This window comes from Manis javanica, chromosome 14, assembly GCF_040802235.1.
Source record: "Manis javanica isolate MJ-LG chromosome 14, MJ_LKY, whole genome shotgun sequence".
NCBI classification, from domain to species: Eukaryota; Metazoa; Chordata; class Mammalia; order Pholidota; family Manidae; genus Manis; species Manis javanica.
The window spans coordinates 90,068,259-90,094,268 of record NC_133169.1 but is presented as its reverse complement, the minus strand read 5'-3'; positions in this window follow the sequence as shown (position 1 = coordinate 90,094,268).

Here is a 26,010-nt window from a genome sequence, read left to right as displayed (position 1 = left end):
CGTGCTACACCTTCCTCCCCTGACCTTGGTGACTTCCTGCCTTGGGCAAAGCCAGCTCCGTATTTCGGTCAGCCTTGGCTAGGAGCCAGAGTGGGCTCCAGCATGGCGACAAAGCCTTGGGGGTGCAGGATGGACTGCGGACCCTGATGAGCCAGTGAGCATGCACCCATCTGAAGGAGGAAGTTGCTGCTTGGTTCCAGGTTGATTTTTATCACATGACAATAAAAGTCCTGAACTCTAGGTTTTTCAAATGTTTCAAGAAAAGCAGAACCACAGTTTTTTTTTCAAGTGAAATTCCATGATTTTAAAATTTTGGTGCAGTTAAATAAAAACATGAAGACTAACCAGGCCGTATTCAATGATAGCCAGCTTGAGGTTGTGTCAGTTAGGTAGGACTGCCGTAACAAAGTACCACAGGTTGGGCCACCTAACCAGAAATGTATTGTCTCGCAGTCTGTGAGGCTGTAAATCTAGAATCCAGATCTCGGTGGGGCCGGTTATCTCTGAGGGCTGTGGGGGAGGCTCTGTTCCGGGCTCTCTCCTTGCCTTGTGGGTGATGGCCACGCTCGCACGGTGTTCTCCCTGCATCCGCACATCAGCTACCCTCTCTGCAAGTCTGTGTCTAAATGTCCCCTTTTTATAAGGACACCAGTCATATAGGATTAGAGCCCACCCTGATGACCTCATCTTTACTTTACTAATTATACCTGTCAGTTCTGAATACAGTTACATTCTGAGGCATTGGGTGTTAGGTGTTCACCATATAAATTGGTGGGGGGTATAATTCAACCCATAAAGTGGTCTCAACCCAGACCTTTTGAAACAAGTTACTTCTCTTTATCAACAGAGGACCCAGTCTCCAGTACACAAAGGATTGGTTATTGGGACTGGGACAGTGGAAAATGGATTAAGAGGAAGGTAAACTTCACTCATTCTTTCGATGTTTTGATAACTTGATTCCTCAACCAGTTATCTGCTCAGCATGGCAACTGGCACATATTAGATTCTCAATAAATATTTGTTGAATTAGGATAAATTGAAGTTGATCAGGATTGAGCAGAGAAGAAAAAGAGAGGAGGGGATGGACTGGACATGAGTAGAAGAATTTAAAGATGCTCCTCGCAAGAGCTGGAGGAAATTCATCCTTTATAGAAGGACAGCGGCTCAGCTGGTTTGCAGTGGGCATCATATATATCCAGTATGGGTCAGGCATTTTCCTGGCTTAGAGGAAAAAAATAGAAAAGGTTCTAACCTGGGTAGAATTTGTGGATAGGAAGGTTGAGAGGCTTAATTTATCAAAATTGAACAAGAAAGTGAGTCATATAATTTATAATGAATTAGTGCTATAAACCTGCATGCACATTTTATTCTCTTCTTATCTCCCTGTGTTTGCTTATTGAGATATATTAGCAGAAGAGGTCATTTCTCCTTACCTGATAAAGAAAGCATGGACTTTGAAGACAAACCAAGATTTCTTTTTGGGAAAGTCTATCTGCATTTTCTAAATTTGCTGTAATTAATTTGTTTGGCTTAATGTTAAAAAAAAGACCCTTTTAAAAGAAGAAACAAAAACCCTCTATCCACTCTTAAACTCCATTTTTTAATCTAATTCCATAGTAGAGCAGTTTCCAGCTTTTCCTTCTCCTCCACCTCCCAGTTGAACAATGAGGCACTTTGAGTCCTTGCCCTGGGGCTGAACCACCTCCTCTGCGGGCACCGATTTAGCCCTCACCAAATGCTGGCTGTCTGCTGAATGTACCCACCGTGGGGGCCTAAATTAGTCACTTCGAGGTTCCAACTCCTTTAATTCAATTAAATTTAATACCTTTTGATTGAATGTCCAAGTGCTCCGCTGGACCATGGCCCTTTGTATATACAAAGATGTCGTTAATGGCCCCAGCAGGAGTGCCTGAAATGAAATACCAGCCCACCTGCCTCATTTAATCCACCGTAGTGCTCCCGGCTTCTGTGCAGGCCACCCCTGTCTGTGTGACTCCTGTCCCCTCCCCACATCTAGGTCTCTGTTTGTTGCCTGTCCTTTTGAGTAGGTTCTTTGTCTCTGCTACAGAGCTTAGGAACCGGCACTCCTTGGGTTGTGCAAAATACTCTCTGAGGAGGAGAGAAGGAAGTATCAGTGATTTAACTTACATTTACTTTCAACCTAAAACAAAAGGGGAGTAAAGTTTTACCAGTATTTCCTATTTGTTGACATATCACCCTAACTGGCTACGTATCAGAGGGTTTTCCCTGGTGCTCAGGGATCCTAAGGGAAGAGGGGGATTTTTGGCCCCGGAGGGAGTTCAGATGCCCCCCGTTTTAGTCACTCAGGCTGCCATGGCAACATTCCATAGACTGGGTGCTTAAACAATAGGGACTGATCCCTCACAGCTCTAGAGACTAGAAGTCCAGTATCAGGGCGCCAGCGTGTTTGAGTCCTTGCAAGGGCCCTCTCCCTGCCTCTCAGACGGTTACCTCCTCACTGTATGTACATGGTAGAAAGACAGACGGCTCAGCTCTCCCTCCTTCTTCTAAGGATGTTAATTCCATCATAAGGGCCCCGCCCTTAGGTCCTTCTGTAAACCTAATTATCTCTCAAAGGCTTCGCCTCCAAATACCATTCCAATGAGGGTTAGGGCTTCAACACAGGAAGTTTAGGGACACATAACACCCTCATTGCATTGGCTGTTAGTTTTCACAATTTAGTTTGGTGAGTTTGAGATAATGTTATCTGCTTTAACGAAATTATCCCTCACAAAATAGAATACTGGTTTAGAGAGATTCCTGCTATAAAGAACCCCTGCATTAAAGGTATTATGTAAAAATCTAAACAAAAGTGAGAAATCTGCATGTCCGAATTTCTACTCTTGATCTGAGTCCTTTTACAGCTACATTCAGTGATCACTGAATGCTATTGATAAGGCCTCTCTACACATATATATTTTACTGACATTAATGGTGAATTTTTCCTTAAGTGTATTGTCACACAGGTTTTTGGTTTTCTCGTATTCTGGTATATAGTGTTTTCTCAAGTATTGAAACACCAGGATTTTTGGGGAAGGCCCAATATAATTATTTTTATATTAATCTAAATATCAATTACTTCTGTCTTAAAATAATCCTGGAGAGTTATGAAAGGAATTAAAATTTCAAATCAGAGATACAGCTGTTTAGAAAGTGTTCAATATTCTCACAACCCTAAAGAGGAGGAATAAAATAGTAATTGACAAAGCAAATTCCTGTTGAAAGAGTAATTCTTTCTCTAGGTCAAACACTTTCTGCACAAGTGGAAAATGAGTTGACAATACTAAAACTGATATAGGTAACTTAATCTCCATTGGAATCTTAGTCTGTATATGGTGAAAGTAGACAAGGTGGTGAATCAGAAATGCTTTCTTTAAACAAGATGTGTAGTTTACCATCATTTCAAAAATTACAGTTTTGAAAAAAAAAATGTCCTCAACATAATAAAACAATAGAGGGAGTATTTGAAGAGGAATGAGTCAAAGAGAAATATTTGGAGTTACCTTGTGTCTCTCTCCTCACTATGTTTCAACTAGTCATAGGACTTTTCCAGAAGTTGGAAGAAATTTATGCTAACAATTTAAAAACTTTAGAATTAGATTCTAAAAAATCAAATATATTCCATTTTCAGTGTTCATTTGTTTATATTGTATCTGTTTATATTTAGTATTTGGGTTATATTTGAATGATGCTTTATTTTATCTTACCTGTAAATTTATGTTTGAATAATGTTTTTTACTTAACTTTTTATAAATTTGCCTTAACTTGTTCTTTAATACATTTATATTTTTCTATGTTTGCAGTATTGTGAATATTTTAGCCTTACTGACTTTTTATATTATGAATTTTGAACATTTCATTGTGAATATATATTCATTTGAACATAAGAAAATTCTTAAGTGAATATTCATGATTTATAATATAAAAAATGATTATCCAAGTGCTTTTATCCATTTTTATTTTTTATACTTTGAGGAGTCAGTTAATAAGTTTGAAGGTATCATAATTAGGAAGATTTTAAATTACTGGGTATTTTAGTTTTATCTCATCCTTTGTTTTAAGTTTTTAATGTTTCATAATGAAAACAATATATTAATAGCAGTTCCTTCAGAAAATTTATAAATAGATGCATCTATGGAAGGTGGTAAATAGGTTTTGCTAATGGGGAATATAATAAACAAGCTTGGAGACTTTTACTATAAAATACTACAACATATTATTGTTGTTGGAGGATCTTTTAAAGAAAAGCTAACATTCAGCAAACAATCAAAACTCTCTGACTATCTGAAAAATACTCTTGGAAGACTTCTGTAGTTACTAAATTCACTGAAATTAGTTAGTTAAAGCTAGACTTTCTCCTGCTTAAAGCTGACCCCTGCCCCCGTCACCCCATAATACCAGCTTGAATCAAGGAAAGTCATTTCATTTCTTCCATTTTTCCGTGGCATCTTGTAGTATATTCATTTGGATCATTACTGAAAGGGGAAAATGAGAAAATATCCCTTGGCTTTTGTCCAGGAGATGTTTCAACTGTCTGAATAGCCTTCCCTGGATATCTGGTCGGTGAGGTCATTTGGCCGAAGGCTTCCCTCCGTCACAGGGTGCATGTCATAAAACTATCACAGACAGTCCAAACACTCATTGCTCTGTGTTGCCTTAAACAAAGAAACAGGGAGAGCCTGTGTTCTAAAAAAAGAGAGGATTATTAAGATGCTCTCTGCTTTGGGAAATATCCGTTTGCAGATGGAAAAGGAGCTGATTGCTGGCATCAGGTACAAATGATTTAAAGCCTCGAGTGTTTCCAAGAATTTATCATATGCATGAAGTCCCCAACACCCTTACCCACATTAATGTTTGTAACTTCAAAGAGACCCTGACTGAGTCCCAGCAGGGAAAGAGAGTACGTCAACCCAGTGGCAGTTCTGGATTTTGTGCTGAATCTCATCCGCTGGGCACGAGCCCTTGGACAGACATGGGAACTGTGGTCTTCATCTATCAGTTCTGAAGGCATGCCTTTTTATGCATGCCTTTTAGTCTCTATCCTTTCTGTGGAAGCCTTCCTCAAATGAGACATGAATGTTTGGATAATGATTGTTTGTTGACAGAGAATTTGGCGCAGTGCCTTGTAAAACCGATGGAACTCTGGGAGCGATTGCTTTTATCCTTAGCATGGATTGACTCTGGACATAAGACGGAACATGCCTTCCAAGAATGCTTTTCTAAAACATTGCTGGGGATAAATGCAATGGAAGGGAAATTTGACATGTGACTGGAATATATTAGGTAATTTACTCAATTTCATAATCAAAAGCAGTTGTCATTTGATTGAAGGAGAAAACCGAGGAGGAAGTTGCTTTGTTTCACTACGTGAATCCTTTGAAGTTACCATCACCTGTACCTGCAAACAAATTCCCAAAAGAAGACCATATGTTAACTATCTTAATTGTGATTTAATTTTTTTTGTTCTAAATTTAAGATTCTTTTGCGAATGTTGAGAGGGGACAGGAGAGGTTAATGGAAAAAATGGGCATGCAAGAAAGCAGTTAACTAATTTATTAGAAGTATGCAGTGAATTTGACTCATAAATGTTTTATAGTCCCCGTGCTCATGGTTTCTTAAAATTGTGGCTCATGATTCCAGTGGAGTAGAATCTATACTCAGAGAATGTTTGATTCATTGAATTGACTGCAGATGAATCTCAGTTTCTCGGGGACTATGACATATATGTCTTCTCCTCATCTAACAGTCTGTCCAGAAGGTGAAGTGGAAATGAATATAAATAACTATTGTTTAAAAAATTACATGACACCTGATTTACCAGCGCATTTTTAGTAGCCTTATTTACCATGTCTTTTTTTTTTTTGAGAGGGCATCTCTCATATTTATTGATCAAATGGTTGTTAACAACAATAAAATTCTGTATAGGGGACTCAATGCTCAATGCACAATCATTAATCCACCCCCAGCCTAATTCTCGTCAGTCTCCAATCTTCTGAAGCATAACGAACAAGTTCTTACACGGTGAACAAATTCTTACATAGTGAATAAGTTCTTACATGGTGAACAGTACAAGGGCAGTCATCACAGAAACTTTCGGTTTTGATCACTCATTATGAACTATAAACAATCAGGTCAAATATGAATATTCATTTGATTTTTGTACTTGATTTATATGTGAATCCCACATTTCTCCCTTTATTATTAGTATTATTATTTTTTTAAATAAAATGCTGAAGTGGCAGGTAGATGCAAGATAAAGGTAGAAAACATAGTTTAGTGTTGTAAGAGAACAAATGTAGATGATCAGGTGTGTGCCTGTAGACTATGTATTAATCCAAGCTAGACAAGGGCAATAAAACATCCACAGATGCAGAAGATTTATCTCAAAACAGGGGGGGTGAGGTTCTAAGCCTCACCTCTGTTGATCCCCAATTTCTCACCTGATGGCCCCCCTGCGACTGTGCCTGTCTTAGGTTGTTCCTCCCTTGAGGAATCTTACCCGTCTCTGGCTAACCAGTCATCTTCCGGGGCCATACAGGGAAATGTAAAGTTGGTAAGTGAGAGAGAAGCCATATTGTTAGAAAAGGTTAGCTTTTTACTTCTTTGCAGATTTATGCCCTGTGGCTTCTATGCCCAGCATTTGTCTTGAGGTATCTTTACCACTTGGAGGAATTATGATACTCGGTGAATTTGATATGAGGCACGAATTCTATTTAAGGGTTGTAATTAGGAAGGAAGAAGAAAAGCTATAGAGGTAGCAGATGGAAGAAAACATGGGAGGATTGATTATTTCTTTGACATATCTTCTTGTAGGGTAACTTAAGCATGTAAAGGTTTTAAACTACTAATTAAATTGTGCAAGAGATTAACAAAGTAGGAATACAGTTACATAACCAAAGCAGACCTATAATTATCAGCCATCTCCAGTGAAACCAAGAAAACCAGTTAGGCACCCTAGGCATTTGTGAAAATTCATCTATGATATGATGGTTATTGTCCAATTGAACTTGAACAGTCTGAGAGAAATCAGACAAATTAAAACAACCCATTCCTGGGAACTGTTCACATCCCATATGTGCTTTTAACAGTAGATAGTCTGTAGTAGTAAGTTTTTGGAGCGCTACAACTTGCACTTCTCCCAATTCTGGGTTGAGTTCCAACAGTATAGATCTAGTCAAATTTGTTGTTTTACTGTATGCACAGGCCAGCTTAGATATCTCCTTCTTCATTCCCATGGCCAGTCCAGGAACCGGTGGGATGAATGCAGCTACAACTGCAGCATCACCTGGATCTTTGTTGAGGTTTTTTTATGATCATCTTCTGGTATGACTCTTCCAGAGAGTGCTGATGTTGGAAGTTCTTCTTCATATCGTATCTTAGTTCATTTTCTGGGTAGCCAAATTAGGCTTTGATCCTCTGTATAAACACAAACAGACCCTTTGCCCACACTTTGATATGCCCTTTATACCATTGTGTAGAACTCATTGGAGGTCACTACACACGAACTGCTTTTTTTTTTTTTAAGAGAAAGGAATATTATCAGAAAAGTGTATCTCCATAGCTGATCATCTGACACCCTTTAAGTGATCAAAATTAAGGATATTTAAAGCATGTATTAATTGTTGATTTATAGTTAGTTTTATCCTATCAGGGAGTAATCTCCCTTCTCTTTCATTCTTTTTTTTTGTTGTTATATTTAATCTACATTTACATGAAGAATATTATGTTTACTAGGTCTCCCCTATACCAGGTCCCCCCCCATAAACTCCCCTACAGTCATTGTCCATCAGCACAGCAAAATGCCATAGAATCACTATTTGTCTTCTCTGTCTTGTACAGCCCTCCCCTTTCTCCCACCTCCCACCCCCATGCATGCTAATCTTAATACCCCCCCTTCTTTTTCCCCCCCCTTATCCCTCCCTACCCACCCATCCTCCCCAGTCCCTTTCCCTTTGGTACCTGTTAGTCCATTTTTGGGTTCTGTGATTCCGCTGCTGTTTTGTTCCTTCAGTTTTTCCTTTGTTCTTATACTCCACAGATGAGTGAAATCATTTGGTATTTCTCTTTCTCCTCTTGGCTTATTTCACTGAGCATAATACCCACCAGCACCATCCATGTTGCTGCAAATGGTAGGATTTCCCCTCTTCTTATGGCTGAGTAGTATTCCATTGTGTATATGTACCACATCTTCTTTATCCATTCATCTACTGATGGATGTTTAGGTTGCTTCCAATTCTTGGCTATTGTAAATAGTGCTGCGATAAACACGGGTGCATCTGTCTTTCTCAAACTTGATTGCTGCGTTCTTAGGGTAAATTCCTAGGAGTGGAATTCCTGGGTCAAATGGTAAGTCTGTTTTGAGCATTTTGAGGAACCTCCATACTGCTTTCCACAATGGTTGAACTAATTTACATTCCCACCAGCAGTGTAGGAGGGTTCCCCTTTCTCCACAACCTCACCAACACTTGTTGTTGTTTGTATTTTGGATGGCAGCCATCCTTACTGGTGTGAGGTGGTATCTCATTGTGGTTTTAATTTGCATTTCTCTGATAATTAGCGATGTGGAGCATCTTTTCTTGTGTCTGTTGGCCATCTGAATTTCTTCTTTAGAGAACTGTCAGTTAAGCTCCTCTGCCCATTTTTTAATTAGATTATTTGTTTTTTGTTTGTGGAGGTGTGTGAGCTCTGTATATATTTTGGATGTCAAGCCTTTATCAGATCTGTCATTTTCAAATATATTCCCCCATACTGTAGGGTACCTTTTTGTTCTATTGATGGTGTCTTTTGCTGTACAGAAGCTTTTCAGCTTAATATAGTCCCACTTGTTCATTTTTGCTGTTGTTTTCCTTGCCCGGGAGATATGTTCAAGAAGAGGTCACTTATGTTTATGTCTAAGAGGTTTTTGCCTATGTTTTTTCTAAGAGTTTTATGGTTTCATGACTTACATTCAGGTCTTTGATCCATTTTGAATTTACTTTTGTATATGGGGTTAGACAGTGGTCCAGTTTCATTCTCCTACATGTAGCTGTCCAGTTTTGCCAGCACCATCTGTTGAAGAGACTGTCATTTCGCCATTGTATGTCCATGGCTCCTTTATCAAATATTAATTGACCATATATGTTTGGGTTCATGTCTGGAGTCTCTAATCTGTTCCACTGGTCTGTGGCTCTGTTCTTGTGCCAGTACCAAATTGTCTTGATTACTATGGCTTTGTAGTAGAGCTTGAAGTTGGGGAGTGAGATCCCCCCTACTTTATTCTTCTTTCTCAGGATTGCTTTGGCTATTTGGGGTCTTTGGTGTTTCCATATGAATTTTTGAATTATTTGTTCCAGTTCATTGAAGAATGTTGCTGGTAATTTGAGAGGGATTGCATCAAATCTGTATATTGCTTTGGGCAGGATGGCCATTTTGGCGATATTGATTCTTCCTAGCCACGAGCATGGGATGAGTTTCCATTTGTTAGTGTCCCCTTTAATTTCTCTAAAGAGTGACTTGTAGTTTTCAGGGTATAGGTCTTTCACTTCTTTGGTTAGGTTTATTCCTAGGTATTTTATTCTTTTTGATGCAATTCTGAATAGAATTGTTTTTCTGATTTCTCTTTCTGTTGGTTCATTGTTAGTATATAGGAAAGCCACAGATTTCTGTGCGTTATTTTTGTATCCTGCAACATTGCTGTATTCCGATATCAGTTCTAGTAGTTTTGGAGTGGAGTCTTTAGGGTTTTTTATGTACAATATCATGTCATCTGCAAATAGTGAAGGTTTAACTTCTTCTTTACGAATCTGGATTCCTTGTATTTCTTTGTTTTGTCTGATTGCCGTGGCTAGGACCTCCAGGACTATGTTGAATAACAGTGGGGAGAGTGGGCATCCCTGTCTTGTTCCCGATCTCAGAGGAAAAGCTTTCAGCTTCTCGCTGTTCAGTATAATGTGGGCTGTGGGTTTATCATATATGGCCTTTATTATGCTGAGGTACTTGCCCTCTATGCCCATTTTGCTGATAGTTTTTATCATGAATGTATGTTGAATTTTGTCAAATGCTTTTTCAGCATCTATGGAGATGATCATGTGGTTTTTATCTTTCTTTTTGTTGATGTGTTGGATGATGTTGATGGATTTTCGAATGTTGTTGTACCATCCTTGCATCCCTGGGATGAATCCCACTTGGTCGTGGTGTATGATCCTCTTGATATACTGTTCAATTTTGTTTGCTAATATTTTATTGAGTATTTTTGCAACTACATTCATCAGGGATATTGGTCTGTAATTTTCTTTTTTGGTGGGGTCTTTGCCTGGTTTTGGTATTAGGGTCATGTTGGCTTCATAGAATGAGTTTGGGAGTATTCCCTCCTCTTCTATTTTTTGGAACACTTTAAGGAGAATGGGTATTATGTCTTCTCTGTGTGTCTGATAAAATTCCCTCAGCTTTTGTTTGTCTGGGAATTGTTTAATCCCGCCATCATATTTAAATGATAGTCATGCTGGATACAGTATCCTTGGTTCAAGGCCCTTCTGTTTCATTGCATTAAATATATCATGCCGTTCTCTTCTGGCTTGTAGGGTTTCTGTTTAGAAGTCTTATGTTAGCCTGATGGGTTTTCCTTTATAGGTGACCTTTTTCTCTCTAGCTGCCTTTAAAACTCTTTCCTTGTCCTTGATCTTTGCCATTTTAATTATTATGTGTCTTGGTGTTGTCCTCCTTGGATCCTTTCTGTTGGGGGTTCTGTGTATTTCCGTGGTCTGTTCGATTCTTTCCTCCCCCAGTTTTGGGAAGTTTTCAGCTATTATTTCTTCCAAGATACTTTCCATCCCTTTTCCTCTCTCTTCTTCTTCTGGTACCCCTGTAATACAGTTATTGTTCCTTTTGAATTGGTCACACAATTCTCTTAATATTGTTTCATTCCTGGAGATCCTTTTATCTCTCTCTATGTCAGCTTCTATGCGTTCCTGTTCTCTAGTTTCTATTCCATCAATGGCCTCTTGCATCTTATCCATTCTGCTTATAAATCCTTCTAGAGTTTGTTTCACTTCTGTAATCTCCTTCCTGGCATCTGTGATCTCCCTCCGGAGTTCATCCCATTTCTCTTGCGTATTTCTCTGCATCTGCGTCAGTATGTTTATGATTTTTATTTTGAATCGTTTTTCAGGAAGACTGATTAGGTCTGTCTTCTCTGGTGTTGTCTCTGTGATCTTGGTTTGCCTGTAATTTTGCCTTTTCATGGTGATAGAGATAGTTTGCAGAGCTGGTACCAGTGACGGCTGGAAGAACTTCCCTTCTTGTTGGTTTGTGGCCTTCCTCTCCTGGGAGAATAGTGACCTCTAGTGGCTTGTGCTGGGCAGCTGTGTGCAGACAGGGCTTACTTCCTGCCCGGCTGCTGTGGAGTTTATCTCTGCTGTTGCCGTGGGCGTGGCCTGGCTCGGGCTGCTGCTCCAAAGTGGTGGAGCCCTGTTGGAGGGGTAGTGGCCGGGAGGCTGTTTATCTCCATGAAGGGCGTCCGTGCTCCCTGCTGCCCAGGGGTTAGAGTGCCCAGAGATCTCCTGATTCCCTACCTCTGGACTAAGTGTCCCATCCTGTCCCTTTAAGACTTACAAAAAGCGCTCACCAAAAAAAAAAAAAAAAAAAGAAAGAAAAGATAAATGGCCGCTTGCTTTTCTTTTGTTCTCCAGCACCAGCCTCCAATACCCGCTCGCCAGTCTTGCTCCCCTGTTTCCCTAGTATTGGGGTCCCTGTCCCTTTAAGTCTTCAAAAAGCACTTGCCACAACGAAACAACAACAACAAGAAAAAAGGTGGCTGCTCGTGTTTCTTTTGTTCTCCGGCGCTGGTCTCCTATACCCACTTGCCAGTCTTGCTGCCCTGTTTCCCTAGTATTGGGGTCCCTGTCCCTTTAAGACTTCCAAAAAGCACTCCCCACAACAAAACAACAGAAAAACAAAACAAAACAAAACAAAAACAAAGATGGCCGCTTACTTTTCTTTTGTCCTCCAGCACCAGCCTCTGGTACCCGCTCACTGTTCTTGCTGCCTGTTTCCCTAGTAACCAGTGCCCCGTGCATGTACTGTGCCTGCGCTCTGGTGCGGATGGCTGGGGCTGGGTGTTCAGCAGTCCTGGGCTCCCTCTCCCTCCTGCTCCGACTGCTGTCCTCCTGCCAGGAGCTGGGGGTAGGGGCGCTTGGGACCCACCGGGCTGGGACTTGTATCTTACCCCCTTCGTGAGGCGCTGGGTTCTCGCAGGTGTGGATGTGGTCTGGATGTTGTCCTGTGTCCTCTGGTCTCTATTTTAGGAAGAGTCGTCTTTGTTATATTTTCATAGATATATGTGGTTTTGGGAGGAGATTTCCACTGCTCTACTCACGCCGCCATCTTGGCTCCGCCCACCTACCATATCTTTTTATTCTGTGTTTTTGATGGTTTGACATCTTGGAATTGCTTCCCAGGGAGGAATAGCCTTTCCCAGGATTTGCTGATTCCTAGATAACAAATAATTTGCCTGTGGATGCCTTTCATATGCCAACCAACCAATCCAGAGCCCCTAGTCCCAACCACCAACTGTATTAAGCTCTTCCACTCTAGGCTACCCTTCCCCTAGCTTAATCATCCCAGGGCCAGATAGATAACTAGGAACAACCTCTGTGCCCCAAACCCTGCTGAATTATTCACATCAGCCTAACCTAAACCTGCTTATGCCGCCTCACCAGTTTCTTCCTGAAGTAACCATAATAAAGGTTCTTACAAGGTCCCCTCCCCCTCTGTCTCCTGACCAACCCTGGCACTCCATCCCCATGTCATGGTGTGTTCCTTCCTTTTACAATCCATGAACATAAGGTTTTTCAATGGCAGTAATAAAACCTGTATTTTAAAACACAGCCTGGTGATATTGTCTCTCCTATGTATGGCATATTAGCTTTTCTTCAAAAAAGTCTCCAGGTACAAATCATGAAAATGCTGGGTAAAATGTAAACACATATTTTAAAATGCATAGCTGGCTAACGAGAAAGTAAGGAAAAGCCAAATTGGTGAAGAGCACAATTTCAAACAAGTAACCAAGTTGATGGCAGGGATACCTCCTGAGGATATCCTCTAACCTCTAGTGCCCAGATCTTTAGTTTTAAATGGCTTTTCATAGAGTGCAGATGGCAAAGCCTAGAGGTTGTAGAAGGTGGGACGTCATTCTCGTAAAACAGATTCCTTGAAAGAATTAACCTTGGTGGATGAACTAGAAAAGATGAAAACACAGAGCAGGATTGTCTTGGCTTCCTGTTGGGCAGGGGTTGGGGTGGTAATGGCTAATGGTCTCTCTTGAGGATATCAACCCTGACCTCACATAAGTTTGGGGCTGGAATTCACAATGTCTTTGTAACCCTCAAAGCTTCAAGGCAAGAAGTTTGTTTAAGTTGATCCCAAGTAGGTGCCTAGATGAAACAATGGAAATCTCTTTTACAGAAACTCAACCTTCAACCTTTGGTTTCAAAAATTCCCCACAGATAAAATTCTAAGAAACTTAAATTCACGTAAGCACAAATACAAAAACATGAAACACATGCTGTAGAAGCTACACCATCCTAGCTGGAAGCAAAGTAAACTATTGAGTACTCTAAAATTAACATTTATTAAGTGAACTTTCAAAATAAAGAGCTTAAGCTTGATGATCCTTGGTAAGTTCCTTTAATTTCTACAGTTCAGATGCCTAAAACACTAATCACTATGGAACAGAAAAAAATTGCTCGATGTGCATAACCGTGCAAGAGGCCAAGATGTAGATTGTCAGGAAGTCGTCAGGGAGGAGCTCATCAGCCTTGATGAGTTTTCCAGGCTTCTTACCTGCACAGGCACAGGCATGGTGTACGGGCATCCTGCTCATGTCCCGGGTTGGTGTTAGTCACAGGGTCTTCTGAATGAGAATGAGGATTTCTTTCAAATTGCCTTTGCAACATCAAAGCGTGTCCCTGAACTGCCTGAAGCAGTGTCACGACCACATAGAACCACCAGGAGATCTGAACCTGACGGACTCTCTCAATAGCTTGGGCAAAGTCCCCGTGCCGCTGGAGAGAGTTGCTGAGACCTGCGGGAAGGCCACAGCCCTGATGCTTCCCCCACCTCCTCACACTGGCTGTCCCGTCATGATGATTCTGCTGTGACTGTCAGTTATGAAATTGGTTAAGCACCTCTCTGCCACTTAAATATCTCTGAAACAAGGGACAAGTTTTACTTCACTCTCTTAGCCTCGGCATCCTTGTCAACAAAGTAGGCATAACCGTAGTGCCTACCTCCTAGGATTGCTGTAAAGATTAAACAAGATGTCTCTATAAAGCACTTAGCCCAGTGCCTGGCATGTTATGTTCCATAACTGGCAGTTAGTGTCACTGCCTTCCCAAGTGGGGAAGATAAAGAGTGTGATAAGTACATCACCCCCTAGGCATGATGAGAATTATTTGTAAGTATGTCGGTACAGCTGAGATATCCAGAAACTTTTGTACATTTTAAGTAAGCACAGAGGTTTTAAACTTTGTTAGAGAAAAGGAATTGTGAGCTGAATCAAATTATGTATTTGTTTATTCCACAGCAACTCTTTATTCCAAAAAGGATTTGAAATAACTAGACGAGAAATACATACAATACAGCAGGATATAAAATTAGATATGGAAAATAAATTTCAAGAGGAAAATAAGAGCAAGAACATTGAAATATATAGTAAATGACACAGAGAAATTTGTAATGGAATCTTAAACATGTGATATCTGGTGGATTTCACTTGTCCTTGAGTGCAGAAACTCAATCTGGAACAGAGAGAGAAGGGCACCAAAGCCTTTGAGTCCATTCCACAACTCCCGAGATTATTCGTGGCTTAAGACAAAGCCTTCTACAGAGAAATAAACTGGGTGCTTCTTTAAAAGATGGCCAGATGATGCCTTCAGGGATCTGGGGGCTTCCAGAGACCCTGCACAGTTCCTTTCTCAGCCTGCAGGTCCCCTCCCTGTAGCTAAATCATCAGTGTTGGGTCTTGCTCGATAGTGCACATTTATTGTTTCTGTAATTTTGGGGACCCTTTGAACACCATTCTGTATTTGAGGAAATTTCAGCCTTATGAATACTGCTTTTCTGTCTTGTGCCAGTTTCAGCCTATTGAAGGTGTTGCTGTTGGAGAGAAATGCCCAGGAGCATACACATGGATCTAGGTGAACATCCCACTGACATCATTGAAAAAATAAAGGTTTGTTCCTTATAAGACCTGGAAATTACATAGCGCAGCTGGGCCACACACTGGGGTCACGGATGGCGAGAGGGAGAGCGCTTGTACATGGGCCTGGGTTTCTGCCTTTATTGGGGCCCAGGGTGGAGGCCTAGGGTTTCACAGGCTCACTCTTTACTGGTGAGTTTAAAACATAAGAGCAGGAATTTAAATCTGGGAGAGGGGAAAAGACTGGTGGCACAAAAGGTCAATTATGGAAATCAATCAAGTTCTCTAAAACAAAGAAGCTTCCCTGAGGGCAGGTGGCCTGGCACTTTATCTAGTGTGGCTGGCAGCATTTTACTCAAATAGCCATCTTTGAAGTGGATGCCTCTTTGAAATAGATGCCTGGGCAATCAAAGCTTAAATCAGGCACTTGATCACAGAAATAAACAAAAACTTTCATGGCTCGTACTACATTGTCCCAAGTAGAAAATATGTCTTTCTCCTTCCCTTATGGCCTCTGACACAAGGCTCCAGCAGTCAGAGAGACTCAGGGGAGGCCTGGAGTCAGAAGCAGCAGTGGTGAGGAGGCAGGTGCCATGCAGAGTCCATTTTATTTCTGGCAGGGGTTGTGGCTGAGGCTGCAAAGTCCAGTGCGTGGCCCAGAGGCAGTCCTGGTGCTGCTGGGGGTAGCAGGTGCACCTAGTCAATGCCAGACACGGAAGTGGAAGCGAAGGAGGCTCTAGCATCTAGGGCTCAAGGCTGTGGTAGCTCTGCCGTCTGGCTCGGGGAGTTGTTTCTGGAAGCCTGTCTGGTACTCCAGCCCTTTCAGGGATTCTGCGAGCTACCTAATAAACACCCTCTGCCAGGGTCAGCTCCTGTTGCTTGAAACCAGGACCGCTGGCTGATACTCAGACTATTTTTCTCCACTTGCCTCAAGCCATGCTCCTGTGAGTGGGTGTTTTGTTTATAGAAGCCATAGTGTAGTCCACCCGCTTTGTTAGCAGAGATGGTTTCTAAGTAATACAATTGTGGAAAAGAGTTCTTTCATTTTCTTTTTCTGTATGATTTTTACCTACATGTAATTTGGATTTGTTTTAAGGAGAACGAATTGCTTTGTAAAATTTAAAAAGCTTAAAATGGTAAAAGGTCAAGGTGATTCTGTCTGTTGCCATTAGGCTACCTGCTGAGAGACTGAATATACAAACGGACAGTGGCCAGACTACATATAAACACAGAACTCCGACCCACAATCTGTAGCAACAGTACTTCCCGCGGCAGCTAGTCCAGGAGGCCAACCACCCCTGTAGCGATCAGTCCCAAATGATCAGGACATAGCCAGTGACCGACAGCTTCCCTACATTGTCATTTCCAGTGTAGGACCGATCAAGGAAAGCCATAGATGCTCCCCTAACCATCGCACAGGACACTCCACTTCTAGTCAGCTTGCTTCCAGATTCCCCATGCCAACAGCTCCCTCCAATGCAGACCCAAAGCTTCCCTTTTTCCACTATAAAGCTTTTCCACTCCTCGGCCTGTCTTTGAGCCTGCTAAACACAGGCGATGGCTCAGAACACGGTACAGCAAATTCTGAATAAACAGGCCTTGCTTGTTCAAATTTAGGTGGTCTTCATTTATTAGCACATCGCCAAGTCCCTATTTCACCCGGGGCATGTTGCTGTAGGTAGTTGACCAGAACTCTGAGCTGCCTGCGTTCTGCACTGTTCCCTCCATTCTCCCAACTAGGCCCCATTCCTCAACAGGCTGCCCTCAGCCCTGAAGCATTCAGTGGGAAATGATGGATGTGGTAGACACTCAAGGAGAAGCAGTTGGCACTAACATTTATTCCCTTCTTTGTGCTGTTTTCATAGTTTTAAGAATTCTTCAGAGAAAAAATGTATATGTTAAGGTCACAGAGATTAAGCATAATATAAAGCAGCATAGTATAAATAGACAACTAATTCCATTGTTTTAAGGCTGTTTAGTGAGCTTTGTAATGCATGCAACAATGTTTCAGTTTCAAAATTAAGTCATAAACAGGAGGCTTTTATAATATCTATTCTCAAAATAACAAATTATTTTGCTCCTCAAATGTACATAGGTTCCCATAAGGTATTAAATGAACAATATAGTTGATTTTCTAGAGTTGCATTTGAATAGTTCTCTAGTTTTTTAGGTATTATTAGGTATATTATGATGAATTTAGTAAGATAATTTCATTGTTTAATCTTGAGTTGTTGTAGTTAGCATTTTTAAAAGGAACATTTACCTACACCAAATTAATTTTTCAGATTTTCTGCAGTCTCCCATATTCTTTTCGTTTCACTCTTTGTCCCTCTTCTAGTATATAAAAATGTGTCATTGTGTTATCAAAGCACGAAGAGGATTAAAACAGGAAAACCCAAACAATATCCCTTAAGTGTTTTCCTTGCTTTGGATTTGCATTTTCCTTCACTGCTTGAAAAGTCGTCTCATTACTAAATATCAATTCTAAAGCACATTTCTTTTTTGTATTTAACATATCTGAAATACAGATATGTCTTATAATCAACGGCTTGTCATAGTTTGACTGTATTTTTTATTTCCTGGTGATACATAAAATAATGGCATATGTTATAATTGATACATCTTAAATCCAGTGAGGTATGTTAGCAGGTCCTTACTAAGATCATTTTCTGGGTGTTCTGTACCATGATAGGTGCTATAGAAATGCAGCAGCCCCTGACCGAGGGCACCAGCTTTCTGAATGTGCCCTCTGGAGCTGTCGGGTTTCTTGTGACGAGGTGAGCAGATGGGTCAGCAGGGCAACACCGCGTCCCTTTGTTCTTTTTCTTTTTAAACAAATGAAACTGCTCTCTAAGTTCTTCCTAGATGAGAGGCTGTGTTGCTAAACATAACAAAACAGAATTTTGAAAATCAGTGACCAGGGAAACTGACAACTTACAAGCAGAGTAAAAATAGAGGCTCCTTCTTGAGGTCCTACTGTGTGATGGGCCCAGAACTAGATACTGTACGTCTGGGGCAGAGGATTCTATTGAGGTACTGATTTGGGTTTTGTTGTCTGTAATTTTACAGCTCCCTCCCCGTTTCTAGCAGGTAGTCTGGTTTGTGTTCTCTTCAACTGCAGATTTGTGGCAGGGCAAGAAGCATTGAACCAAGACTTGGTTCTTATAAACATCTCAGCTCCTTGAAGATGGTGCCAGCTGTCCTCCACAGTCCCCTTCTCTCCAGCCTGGGCAAAGGGCTATGTATAAGTCCACCACTGTGGGCCTCTCTGTGCAAGCAGCTTCAGCAGATGGCTTGAGATCAGATACCACTCAGATACACACAGGACGTAAGATTCCTGTTCTCTGTAGAAGTCTTGACGAAGACTGTCTCCTTGACAAACTCTAGTCAGGCTCTGCGGAGTCTTCTGCTTGACCAGGCTCTGCCGTGGGCTCCCATCTCTGCCCTTAGAGAGTCCAATTTTAGCAAGAATCCTGTTAAGTCAGTTTAGTCAAAATCCCCCACCTTTGAGATAGGATCACCTCAGTATTTGATCCAATTCCTCATTCCTCTTTGTCCTCCTGGTAGTATCTGATCACTCTGGCTGGCATTCAGTAAGAATCCTGTTAGGTCAGTTTAGCAAGAATTACCTTACTGTCATAGTGATTTTCCATCCACCAACCTACTCACTCTGACCCTTGGCTATAAATCCCTGCTATTCCTTGTCATATTTGTAGTTGAGCCCAGTCTCTCCTACCGTAGAACCCCGTTGCTGTAGTTCTTACAGCCTGCCCCAGGAGTCCCAAAGCAAGTCTGCCTTACCATTTTAACAAGTGTCAGAATATTTTGTCTCTTCAACAGTGTGTATCCAAGACAGAGAAGAACCACCAGACCTGCAGAGACAGTGAGTGTCTCCTTGGCACCCAGGTGGTCAAATGTCTAGGGAAGTCCTCGATGCTTTGAGAGGTGTTGGACAAAGAGAGGAGAGGAGCAAGATTTGTAGGGATGACGGGGCTCGAACTTCACCCCAGCCTGGTAGGTGGAGACTTGTAGAAGATTTAACTTTGAGACAGGGACCATGGGTGTGGTCAGAGTAGGCTGAGGGCCTCCAGAAAAAGACCCCTACCAAAACTCTGTGTTAAACAATTAAGCAAAGTCAGAGTCACAGTAATTGTCTAAAGTAAAATATCAAACTAGGAATGTAAGTATTCTTCAGTGAGATTAGTTAAAACTAAAAAGCCAGGAGTAACTTGGCCTAGAATGTCTAAATATCCCCAGACAAGAAAATACCTTAGCGTAGCCCATGTCTTCATTGTGTCAATTAAATGAGGCTATTATAAAATTTACTTTAGCCTAAAAGGCCCAGCTAATCGTCTTTAACTTTGCCCAGATGCTGTTTTTCCTCCTCCAGCCCCTAATCAAGTCATGTATAACCTGGGCAATTAATAGAGCATGCGAGCCCAGTCATAAACAACATAGTAAAAACAAGAAAGATTCCATCTTAAAGATAAGATTGATTGCATTTTAAAACCCAAAAAGAAGAAACAGGTTTCTTAACATAACAGATAATAACCCAGCCCACCTTGGGAACAGGACGGGCATCTTGATCGAGGTGCTCCCAAACCAAGAAGCTGCTATTCTGGGAAAGAATCAAAGCAGTAACTTTCTTGTGTTAACTGCAAAATAATGCAGAAGACTGATAAGAAACTTAGTGTCTTCAAAGATAAACATTTGGGGACCATTTAGTAGGTCTGCATCCCTAGCCCTTTGTCTCTCAACCACCTATAAATCCCCTGGACAACCCACCACTCTGGGCTCTCTTGTCCCCTCCTGGCTTGAGCCAGAAGCTCTGTCTGTCCTCTCACTGTCTCTCTCAGTAAAAGCCTCTCCCTGGCTCTCCTACCTTGGGTGTTTGCTAAGTTCATTCTTCAGCCCCACAGACAGGAACCCCAGCATCAACTTCATTTAAGGAAGAAAATACACATTTCTTACGCAGCAAAATTTAGGCTTGCAAATTTATGTCATGACACACATTTTATCCCACTCAACTTCACAACATCTGAAAGGTTAGTGTTATACCTGTTGTATCATTGAGGTCTGGAGGCTCAGAAAGAGAAGAGGTTTGCCCAACTGCTCAGGGAGCCAATCAATGCCGAATATGTGAGTGCTAAAAGGAATAGCAAAGAAACCATATTTTCTGGCATAGTTACTTAATTCCTCACTTGACAGTTATTTCCTTGTCTGGTCATTCCTTTAAGGTGTACTTTTTGATTGCTTTCTTTTTAAGGGTGTTGAATCATACAGGAAAGGAAGCCTACATTTGAGGAAATATTCTCAATTATGCCCAAAATACCTGGATACAAAGTAAACAAACAAACAAAAATAAAGAAAGCATTCAACTTCATCTGGAGGATTAAGAGCCCTGTAGGCATATTCAACATGGCAGAAAGATGACAGACATTAAGTTGTGGTGTAGCATCCTGCTTTGTGTGTGTTCTCTTTCTTTTCAAAAGAAATCTAAGATGAAACCTGGATATTTAAAAAGGACAAAAACGAATGAGATCTTAAGGCAGTTTAAATTTTGACAGAGGCTTAAAGTATACCATTGTTTGTGCGATCCAGGAAGCATCTTCCTCTGTGCGCTGGGGGTGTCTTAACGAAATCTAAAAACTTTCTGGGAAGAGGACCCTGATGAAGGGGGATGGGCTAGGTTCAAATTCTCTCCCTTGTTTTCAGGGATAAATGAGGTAATCCATTATATTTGAATAGCAAAGTGCTCACAGATGGCAGCACACGTTTCTTTTTAACTGTTCAGGAAGGCTGGACACAGGCTGAGGAGTCAGATTAGGCGGTTCCACTCAGCAGCTTGTGACCTAGGGCAAGTCCTTTAACCTCTGAGCATCAGCTTTATCCTCTGGAAGACAGGGATCATAACAGAATCTACTTTGATGTGAGGGTTAGAGGAGATGATGGAGATAAAGCTCTTAGCCCAAGATCTCCACCCAGTAAGCACCCAATAAATGGCTGCCATTATAGTAAGTGCTATTATCACAGCTGCTCCCTGCACCCACATTGCATGAACACTTTGAATTAAACTCAGGCAGCAATCATTCTCTCCTCCTCTTTCTTTCCTTTGCCCTATGTCTGTCGTCCTCCTATTCTTTCCAACATGAATTGAGTCAATGTCAAGGTTTTAAGGGTCCACGTCTTTTCAGCATGAGCAAGAAAAATAAGAGTTTCCCACTCTTTGTCTAAATTCACTTGGAGAAAAAGCTCAGATCTGGAGGAGAATGACTAATTACTATTCACAGCTCTATAAAAACTGGAAGGTAAATATTGGCCTTCTGGATGCAAAGCATTACATTTCCTCTAAAATTTGTGTAAAGTAGTTTTCCACTAAGAATATAAAATAGATGATTTTGTTTTGAGAGCATTTATTATAATGCAGATTAGACATTAAACACCCAAATATCTTATTTGCTAATTCACCATTCATGAGAAAATTAGACATGCTAAAAAGTTCTCATTTTTAGAGCAAAGAGTCTTTTAAATTCTCAACTCAGAAGGAGGTCTGCCATTGTCAAAAGATGTTTAAATGCACGCAGATATTTCTCAAAATCTTCAATCCAGATGGAAAGTCCGCCACACTGCTGCTTTATGACAAAGCACTATGATTGCTTTCTTATTTCTTTTTATATAAATATATATGCAGACAGTCGTGGTGAGGGCAATGATTAATTTGTAAAACAGACGAATTGAAAGTACAGCTTCTAAGAGGTATTTCAATTTCTCCAAACAATCATAGCATTGTGTTTCTCTCTCTTTCTTAATAAGTCTCAACTTCCTGTGGCCTTTGTTGCTAGGAAACTAGTCTCTGCTGAATTGAAAGCCACCTTTCTGTTTCTGCTGTTGACTCTATGGAGTCTGAAATGAACCAGGAATATGTGAGCCCTTCAGGATTAACTATCAAAAATGTGCCTATGGACGATGTGGGAAACACTGTGCCCACTATTTTCTGTAGAGGCCCTGCTTCCTGGTTCCCTTATAACGTCCCTTTGGAGATGCCATTAGTCTATCCTGTGGGACGTTGTGTCTCCCAGAAGCAGAAGATAAAAGGAAGTGAGCTGGGGTCCGTTTTGCCTTATTTCCATAATGCGCTAGGGCACAGGCCACTGTAGGAGCCCTGGCAGGTGTTCACAGCGGAAGAGCTTCAGAGGAACAATGGATTCCCGGGCAAATCGCGTGCTTTAAGTATAGTTCTTGCATTCAGGGTTCACATCCAGGATCTGAATGCGCGCTGGAGGCTTTCAGGCTTCCTCAGTGGTATTGAAGGCGATGCGGGCGGCCGAAGTGTGTTGGTAAGCCGAGTACCTGCCTGAGCAAGATGGCTGGGTCAGGGGGAGATGATAGTGAAGGAGATTTGCAGCCTACTTTGCTCCACAACTCAACTCAGAAGTACAGATTGTCTTCAACAACATTTTGATTCTGAGAGTGTACATTCAGAGGCAAGAGTCATGTATATAAGATGCAAATCATTTGACCACAGAAGTGAAGGTTACAGGCAGATATGGGGTAAAATTGCAATTTCCAGAATCTCTCCCCTTAGTCCATTTCTGTATCAATGGATGTCTCTGCCTGCAGCCTCTCTGGGGGAGGCTGTTCTCTCCTCCCCTGTCTGTTGGGGTGGCCCGGTCAGCTGCTGGGTGTCCCTCTGCAGAGCTTCTCCGGAAGGGGCGAGTGGGGAGGTGAGCTGGCTTCTGGGCAGAGAGACGCAGGGCGAGGGCGGCGGCCAGAGGGGACGAACAGAGCCAGGCCTCTTGTGAGCAGTAAAAGGGTTTCTCTCAGTCCAGCTTTTACCTTGACTAATTTCAGCCACACCGGTTTATTGGCCCCGGGCCGGGAACACACTTCGGCTGGAGCCACAGCCAGTCACCAAGCAGCCCTGAGACCCAGTCTCAGCAAGGGTGGACCTTCAGTCGGTGGCATGATGGGGTCAGAAGCCCCTGAGAGGGCCTGAAGACGGGCTGACTCTGTTCTTTGAGGCTTTTCTGCTTTTACCTCCCCATTCTGTTTTAATCCCTCTTATCATTGTTATTGTATGTGTGAAACCCCACTATACTTGAAGATTGAATTGACCTAATGTCAAAGGCATGAGCATAAAAAAATTGGCATTTCCAGATCTTTGCCTAAAATTTCTTGGAGAAAAACTCTCACCCCACCTTGGTCTCCTATTACCTTAAGCAGGGTATCTTGCATATAGATGGCATCCACCACAGTTACCACATTCCCTCCAGTGGCCCCTCATCAGTGACCTTGGTGCTGTCTATAGGATGCCCCAAATTATGCATCTCTGTTGTTGAAAGATGAAGTCAGTCGGATCAGTTAAAAGAAAAACCTAGCACGCATGGCCAAACAGCTGGTTACAATGCATGCCATTTTAATATGGTTCCATTGAAGGTGTTTTCAGGCCCTGCGCCATGAGAGTCCCCTGAGTTTGGGTAGCTGGAAGCGGAATAAGGATATGTCATCTTCAGCTGTGACCGCGGAGAGGGGTGCTGGCAGCTGAGTGGCGGCTGGTCTGGAGGAAAGCAGGAGCGGGGCTGACCGGGTACCCAGCCAGGCTGGAGGGCCACGGTGCAGCATGTATCTGCTATTCTCTGTTTTGCCGTAGGTGCTGGTGCGAGCTCATTTCAGGCATTCAGAACAGCCCTTGTTAGCTGAGCCACCCGCCAGCTCCTAGATGCTGGGTGCTCACAGATGAGCTCGGGATGCCTCCGTCTGCCGGATTAAGAGCTCTGATCATTTTCCTTTCCTGCAGTCCCTTCGCAGGCAACTGGGCGGAATCTCCCTGAATAGTCCCAAACACTAAAGGTCTGACGCTGCCTGTTTCCTTGGCAGTGGAGCCCTCTGCTCAGCCTCCTAACACACGCGCTCTTTAAGGAGTTCTGCCTGCAGTGACTCAAAGGACAGGTGCCCTCCTGAAGGCAGTTTGCTCCAAGTGCTTCCAAGGAAGTCTTTCTGAGGAACAGCTTCTGGGTGGGAAAGCAGAACTCTGTCAGGGCAGCTTTCCATACCAAGTAAGGATAAAAGCGTTCTTCCATTTTAGAAGTTATTTCTATAAAAAAAGAAATTAAAAAAAATTAAAAAGAAATGAGAGGACTGGGGGGGAAAATGTTTTGTCTGTCTTTTAACGGTGGAATTTTCCCATAGGCCAGTGTTTCTGTGCCGTGAGAACTTAGCTTTGGTAGCGAGCCATGTGGGTTTGAGTTGCACGCTGGTGGGGCACATGGGCAAGCACTGCCTCTCTAGGCCTGTTTTCTCCCTCAAGAAATTATACACCCAGAAATTATAGCAATACTCACCTTATAAAGATAGTCGTGAGAATTCCATGAGGCCGTGCATGTTCTTAGCAGAGAAACTGGCATGTATCAAAGTGCACAGTAGGTAGTTTCTCGTATGCTCATCATGACTTGCAGCAATACGCTATGGGCTCTGCATGCGCGCACCAAGCGCTGTTGGGCATTGCGGAGGGAAGATGAATAAGACAGGCGTCCTGCTCTCGAGGAACTCTCAGTCCAGTGAAGAAAATGGACACAGGCAGAATAAGTCATAGTACAAAGTGGTGTATCAGTAGAGGAAAGAATACATTGCCATTAAAGTCTTGGCAAAGGCTGGAAATATTCAGGAAGGTGTCACAGAGGAGGGGTGTGGCTGCTGGAGGAAGACTAATCAGGGAAGGAGGGAAATGTCCCAAGCAGCAGAGCCCCCAACCAGAGATAAAAGCCTCTCTCCTGCTGTGTCTGGGCGACTTGGTTGGACTTGGCGCTGATCTTGAGCCTGGGTGCTGTGGACAGGGTGTGGTTTGGAATCGTGAAAGCCTAGAAGTAGCGGAGATGGATCTTGATGTATTTCCTTCTACCGGTGGCCATTCCTCGTACCTTCTGGACTGTCTTATATGTACTAAGACTGACAGCTAAATGGCATGATATGCATTTGCTGGTTTAGTTCACTGGCCCTAACTAGTAGCCGTGCAACCTAGGAGTCGGCAGGCTTTCATTCAGATTGCCTGTATTCACAGATTGGTGGAGAAAATTAAGATTTCCCAGAACTTTCTTAAAAAAATTTACCCCACACCTACCCTTGCCTCAATTTTTAGACGATTTCAGGTCAAAATTTCTCTAGCTTAAATGATCTGGGGTTTTGTTTCTGTTTTTAACTTCATCATACTTAAAGCTTAGGTTTTTCCTTCTTAAAGAAAAACATTGTTATAATTTCTTTGAATGTTATGAATGCTTCTTTAGAAGAACTGTAATTAGAATGAGAAACTCTCCTGGTCCCAATACTATTAAGTCTCTAAAAAGCATGGACTTGAATTAGGCTCAGATTTGAATCCTATTTCTACCCCTGTAGACGTGTGTCATTGGGAAAGTCAGAGCCCACAGGAACGGTGACTTATAAGCTTTCTCGTTGAAGCTGGAACCCAGAGACCAAGCTGGAATAAAAATATTTGTTTGTTAAAGTCCTTTGGGGAAGAGTCAGTGAGATAGTACATGTAATGTGCTTGGCATAATATCAGGCACACTGTAAATACTCAATAAATGTGTCAGCTTTTATTATCATATAAAAGAAGATTTATAATTTCATTCCTATTAACATGTAACAAAAACTAAATATTTTACTACAATGCATTTCTTTAAAAAAATGACCTAAAAAAGGAAACTATTTTAACCAGACTGTGTGAATCTAGCCAAGTAGTACAAGATTAGAACTAACACCATCCAAATTCTGAATCGCATCTCTAGTTCCAACAACACACAGCAGTTCGGTCTGGTCAT